Genomic DNA, 7,501 nt, shown 5'->3' on the forward strand with positions numbered 1-7,501 from the left:
AAAAAAAAAAAAAGGCTCACAACATGATATGTCTAGATAGCAATTCTTCATAGTGAATATATTGTGAAACCTTAGTTTGCAAGCATAATTTGTTTTGGAAATGTGCTTGTAACCCAAAGCACTTGTACCTCAGTCCACAAACTTAAAGTTTGTTCTATGATTTTGGAAAAGCTGGGCACTTTTGTATCTGCATGGTAACAGTTGCTATAGTTATGTTTGTCATCCAATGAGGAGTTTACAAACAAAAACAAAATTTGGCAAACACTTGTTTGTGAAACAAACTGTATGCCAACAAAAGCACTGGTGAATCTAGGTACCACTTTATATTCCAGTAATTTTCTCCATAAGAAATAATGGAAACACAGGTGATTTGTTCCACAATCCAAAAGTATTCATGCAAAAGTGCTCACAATAATGTAATACAATACAAAATAATAATGAAAATACAAAGCCTAAAGAAAAATAAACAAATTCATGTTCACTTAGTTTTGAAAACCTTTGTGGCTGGTGTGAAAAATACAATAGAGAGGAGGTTTATTGCAAAGGGCAACTTTCACTATCACTAATATCTATTGGCTCAGTGGAATATTTTTATTTTCTGCCACTTTAACAAGGAATATGTCCAATGGCATGCATTTTGTCCCCTCTGGAGGGTTTCATGGAAATGCAACTTCACATTGCTTTTGTAGCAGTGTGGGCTACAGATTTGTAGCCCACACTGCTACAAGAACAATGCTGTTCTACGAAGATTTACACTGCTTCCCACATCTCCCTAATTTCATATAAAGTGAGGGATTCCTGTCTCTTCTCCTCTTCTTCTGCAGGCAAGATCTCCTCCACAATCCCTTGCTATTGCAAGAGAATCACCCACAATCCCACAGTAAAAGAGAGAAGAACCATGCTCACCTGTGATCCAATTGTGTTCACAATCACGTATGAAGCATACTGCGAGGCATCACTCATTTACCAGCTCAAAGTTTATTAGAAACGTTTACTCATCTTGGGGAACACTCACAAGAAAATTTCTCACAATCTGAGATTTTACTGTACTTATTATATATAACAAACTTAAACTAATAAAAAGAGAAGAAAAATTAAAAGCATAGCAACAAAAAACAAAACCCAGTAAAAGACATAACCTCAAAGAAAAACTTCAGATCTATAAGAAATAGTATCCAGCCCATTAGCTGAAGGATTGACTGATAAGTACTGGTTATTCATTAAAGTACACTCTCAGGTTTTACAGAAACACAAGGAGTTTTGAAACTATGCATTTATTTGCATTCCTGAGCTGAACCAAGAGTTTCTTACCTTTATTCTTTAATTAAAGAATAATAACGGCATCCAAACTGTTCGGTTTTGTCGCTTATGTGTCAGACACTGTCCTGTGTCTCAATCATTTTCAAAGTGTTTTTCCAAAAATGGTTCAAGATACAGAGCATTTTATGGCCAGCAAGTGACAGAGTCAAGGTTCAAGTCCCAGAGGCTGCCTGGCTGCTTCATCATTAATGGATGGTGTAAAATAGTGAAGTGAGGCATGGAAGAAATTGTTTGAAAGGTCACAACATTTGAAAAGCAAGTTGTTCCTGTATCACACATAAGCTGACTCTCCCCAGCACACTCTTTACCATCTGGTTCATTCGTAGATTTTAATGAATGTTACTAGATTAAATTTTAGAGTGCTATAATCCATCTGTTATAACCAAGGCTATGGTTATGACTTTAGAATTCTACTAGTCAATACAAAGACACATTGCTCAATTCCTATTTCTAACCTGCATCTCTCAATCATTTTTGTCCTGTAACAACACATCTCATTTTTAAAAGAGAGACTGGCAACCTACAAATCTGTATGCAGTAAAATTTAGACACATATGTACAAATATCTGGTATATGGAAGGGATTGTACTAAGGGTAGACATGATGAAGGAGTAAAATGAATATGGATTATTTTTGCCACTAGAGTTAATAATTTAGTTGAGGTAGGAGGTATATAGCATATAAAATAAAAGTAAAAATGAAAAAAGTGCTGCTAATAAAGAAATAAACAATATGGTGTGTGAGCAAGAAAGAACATATATTTCTGGATGAATCAGATGCCAAATTTGTTTCCAGTCCTCAACTAACCACAGACTTCTCTGTGATCTGAAAGTGTTGACTTCTAAAAGTTCTTTCAATTTAAAGAACAAAGGAGAAGGCACCAGAGAGGCCATGAAACTAAAGAGACCATCGAAACCATTGGCAGTCAATTGTACACAAGGCTTGCTCCTTCTCTTGGATTGGCTTGTGATTTGCATTTGCGAAAAGGATTTTTGAGAGGTTGAGACAAGATTTCTTCCTCTAGAAAATTGGACAAGGAGAAGAGACTGAATTTTCTAGAAAAATCAATGAGCATTTACAAAGTATTCAATTTGGTGTCGTGAATATACCAGGTCCAGAACTCTGGGGCAAATTTTCTACTGCATTCCAACAGAGAGATTACTATATTTTGTAAGCACCTTGAAATGTAACACTAAGACTCTGAACCAATAGATTTGGAGCTGAAAGACTGACTTTCTATCAAGTTCTCAGAATATACTGAGACTACTAATACATGGAGTACACTATGAGTAGCAAAAACTTAAAGAACAACCTTAAGCATGTACTAAGTGTATGCCTTAGTCACGATAATAGTGCAGGCATGGTCTAGCTTCAGAATTAATAATTAGAGTGGATTAGAGAGAATTTTCAAAATGGATCTCAACTAGTGATTTATCATGAAAAGGAATATATTTTGCTCCACTATTTGGCATAAAATATTTTACATGATAAAATAATGTTTCCAGAAATATGTGTACTTTTGTGTTCCATGATGTTAGCATATTTCAGACTTATTTTTTTAATTATTCATTCTTTGATACACTTTTATCACTGATCATTTAATATTAGAATAGATCTCCCTGATTTTGATATAATATAACAGGTAGACTATTCTGGTTTGCTAAATAGCTGTTTCTCAACTATTAGGTAGATCTAAGGTTATTTTTTGTTTGTTTTGGGGATTTTTTCGTATTTTTGAGACAATATCTAAGGTTATTTTTTGTTTATTTTTGGGATTTTTTTCATATTTTTTAGGATCTACAGGGTGTTCAGGGTCTCACTACTAGGTCAGACTAGTAGTGATTCTCCTGTTTACAGCCTCCCAAGAGCTGGGATTACAGGTGTGTGCCACCATGCCCAGTTCAGATCTAAGTTTTAAAGACTATGAATCCTATAAAATAGGAAGCTATACTTGTTAAAGATGAGATTATCACATTATAAATAGAAAATTACACAAGAAAGTGAGTTTTTCTTTACAAAATAAAACAATTTAAAGGTATTTTCTCTACCATTGGCAGCATCCAATTTAAAATGGTTCCTCTCTCAAGAGCCAGCTGCTTGACATTCAAGAGTTCACTTATTGCATAATGAGCTTCTCAGGACTCCCCTAAATAGCATTCACTCTCTATGTATTCCAAGGTAGTACAGAACATAAAATCTGTAGTGACCACTTTCCGATATCACATTGGATAGAAATTCCCTTGCTCTGGGATCCACACAGTATTTCTGAGAACCTGGGATGCCCATCGCCCAGTGACATCCTGGGCCCATCTCATGGAGCCAAGGAATTACAACACTCCAGCCCCAAGTCAATGATAAGAGGAAGCCAAACTAAATGAATACAGGCAATGAGGGGGAAGGCAGAAAAAAAATAGGAAGAGGACAGGAAATACAGACTTCCTAAACTTCTCCCTAAATGTTCTTCAACCCAATGCTCAAGCCATGTTTCCTTCTCTTCCTTTAAAAAGAAAAATCTTGTAATGTAATCCATTTATTCCCCTTCCCTTCACTTGCTGCTTTCAGCTGGGCTCTCAGCTTTCTATGGCCAATGGCAGACAAGACACAGTATCCAAGCCTCTCTGTTTTTACCACTCCTAGAACAATAGCAGTCTTTACTACCGTATTTTCCTATATGGCTATGATAGTACTTACACAAAAGTAGAAGGGTTGGAGTAGAAAAATGTTTTCCTGTTCACAGAGGTCTTTGGACAGAGTACATTAAAGGAGAGTATAAAGTTTACCTCCTTTTAGGAGAAAAACAGACCCAGATCTAGATATTACAAGTATGTTACTACTCAAGGCTGGAAGCCAGTATGAGTGCAGACAGGAGTACTATAATGTTAGCAGAAAAGTTGAGGAGTTGGAAGTGGGGAAGCAAATAACAATACTGAGTATGGGGAAGTGATGATACCAAAGGAAAGCAGGGGACATTATGGCAAGAAAAAAAGAGCCTGAAATTTCTAGAATTCTGTATCTCCACCCTCCCCACCTCCATTCTATTTTCCCAGACAAGTCTTTAGGTCACTGTGAGCAAGCCAGAAAAATTGGTAAAGGAAGGACAAGGCTCTCTAGGCAGCCCCTCAGCATCCATCTGACAGAGAGCAAGCACAATAGACTGACCAAGACAAAAATAATGAAAAAGAAACTTGTAGGCAGCTACCTAATTAAGGAGGCTTCCTGCAGGGCCAGTTGGAGTAGGAATGCAGGAGAGAGGTATGGAGAAAGTCACATCACACAGGGAAGCTTGTGCCCTGCCCTTCCAGGCATGTCACAAATACTTATTTTTCTAGATGAAACATAGCACTTGAAACTTCATCTTCTTCCCTGATTTCATCCCTTAGAATTTGAACAAAAACACCACTGCCTTTCCCAAATACCACTGCCAGCTAAAGAATGTTCTGGACTCCTGATCAGATGCGAATCTTAGGAAAACACTTACTGAGAGAAGTGATGTCCAAAAAGCCTTTGTCAACACAGCAAGGCATGATTTATAGTAAGCCCCAAGCTGTGCCACAAGGGAAAGTACAACCCTGATGAGCAGTAAGTTCCTCCCCAACCCATGCGCCATCTCTTCTATTTCATTTTTTTATGAACCCTCTTCCCACTCAGTTTCATTAAGGGAAAAACAACTACAACTTTTATTAAAAGATACAGATAGCTTATCCAAGAAGCTTGATGTATTTCCCCACTACATTTTTGCAAATGAAAGTCTCTTTTACTGCAGTCTATTGTTGTGGGTGGCCAGTGAATCACATGATGTCACTTCTTCTGACAACATGTTTCCAGCACAGCACACACAAGTGTGGACCCAAAGCTCTTAGAGCTCCATGTAGGATCAGTTGTTTCTTCCTGCCCCTGCCACTCCCTGCACACACTTCTGGCACAAATTTCATATATCTTGGCAGGTTGAGTTAGCCTCACAAGCCATTTGCTTATGAACAGCATCAAAGGTAACCTGTATATCCTTAGTCCATTGCAGACTGAAGTCCACAAATGAAGATAGTATTTAACTCAGCCTTGACTTATTAAAACAGGCTTTATATCCTTTCCATTCCTTTAAACTTTTCTGGAAGTTCTTAGAAGAGATGTTAAATGTGATCTCAAATACAGCACATCTGGAATCTACCTTTATTTTCTCTATTGGTTCCATCTCTCCCTGAATCGATGCTCACTAATAAGATTTCCAGGTTCAAAGGGTATAGTGGAATCTTGGGAGGGGCTCAGCTCTAAAGCCATGCCATTGTGTCTTGGTGCTTGACTTCATCTGCACAGGAGCTCTAGGATTCAATCTCATGGGGTGGTGACATTCCTGAGACGATGCTTTCTTGTTGCCCTTGCTGTTGATGCTGGCACTGTGGTCCTGTGTCTCTCTGGTGCCAAAGAAGATAACAAAGACACTGTTGTGTTGGAACAGCTGGAGGTACCCTCTAACCTCTCTCCCTATCTTGATAATAAAAAAAAACTTTGCAAGAGGGTCCAGGCATCAGAGATCTGCCTTTAAGGCTGCAAAATCCCTCACATCTTTCTCTTTGCAGGGCTCAGCACATACTCATGGAAAGATGGAGTACAAAAACACCTTGAATGCACTTGCATCATTGACTTGTTCATGTGACATTTACTATTTTATATGCCTACATGTTCCTGGTCCAATTTCAGGGGCTGAATTGACAGTGGTTAAAATAAAAACAAGCTTCTGCCTCCATATTCTGTACTTGGGTGGGAATGTGGGTCCTCAGTGAATACAGTGTGCAGGGAATTGGGATCAGGAAGGAGCAGAGAGGGACCAGAGCTCTGCCCAGTGGTTAGGAGCAGGGCCATGGGGTCAGACTGCCTGAGACTGAATTCTAGCCCCATAGCTCACTAGCTATACAGATTGCATAATTTACTGAGCCTTCTTGTGCCTTATTCTTCTCATCTGACTGTCTTTATTGACAGTAAAGCTATTAGATAGAGGACACATATACAACAATTAATACTGCCTTACTTAACTTTATTAAGTGACACTCAGTAACTTACATTACTTAGCAGTGTATACAGTTTTAGTTGCTATTATAAACATATTAAAAAGTAATCACCATTAGTCTATAATTTGCAAAACCTGTATAATTATCTTTAGTCTCTGGAAATCACAAAAATATGATAAAATAAGCATATAAAACTCCTGACCCCATTTGAAAGGAAATTATATATTAGGAAAATTATTACCCAAAAAAATAGATACATTCCTCCCGATAAACCTTAACACAAACAGAACATGGGACGACATGTATTTATTATTACTTTATGGTGACAAAGATTTAATAGGTTTTGGATGGGGGGGGTAGAAGATAATTCAACCTGATGTTTTTGTCTTGTGTACATCAGCATAGCTGTTCAATTGTCTGCTTTTCCTGGCTGTCCAGACAGCTGTAGTGCTCTTGGGAAGACCTAAGAGGTCCAAGATGATGAAGTAATTACCACTTCTATGACTGTAGCAATGCATGTTTTATAGAATCTCATTTACTCCACATGCATGATTTATTGCATTTGAGTGTGTGCTCATATAATTTTGTCACAATAAGATGAAGCTGATGAATTAATTTGCGAGCACAGGTTTCTGTAATATAATCCAGCACTACTAAATGCACCATGCTTAATAAAAGAAAGTGCTTAAACAGAACTCTCTGCTCTGAGAAGCCATTTGGTGACGGTGAATCATCAGGAAGGCAAAACAGAAACGTGAGGCAGGAAGCCGAAATCTAAAACAGTGCTACAAATCCCAGAGGCAGCCTGTAGAAGCCGTGAAGGCTTCCCACCTCGAACTGCACCAATTCTGCATTATATAAAACTTAATAGCCTTTGAGGAACCCTAGGAAAAAGAAATGAACGCAACTTTTTCTCCTTTCACGTAGTCTGGAAATTCATCCATGAAATACTGGTGGAGGCAACTTGGGCTGGAGACATGTGATGTCCACCGATCTGTAAGTGACATCACTGCTGGTGTAACTTACCCCTGCATGAGAAGTTGGCAGTTAGCATCGCAGTTCAAGAGTAAAATTGTTCCCACTTTGTTTGCTTGGAAAGCAAAATTGATTCTTTTTGTTTATTTCTCATTGTAATATTAATGATGTGTTTTCTTGAGTGCAATATCTTAAGAAAGACC

The sequence above is a fragment of the Octodon degus genome, unplaced genomic scaffold, assembly GCF_000260255.1.
Source record: "Octodon degus isolate 3935 unplaced genomic scaffold, OctDeg1.0 scaffold00096, whole genome shotgun sequence".
Lineage (NCBI taxonomy): Eukaryota > Metazoa > Chordata > Mammalia > Rodentia > Octodontidae > Octodon > Octodon degus.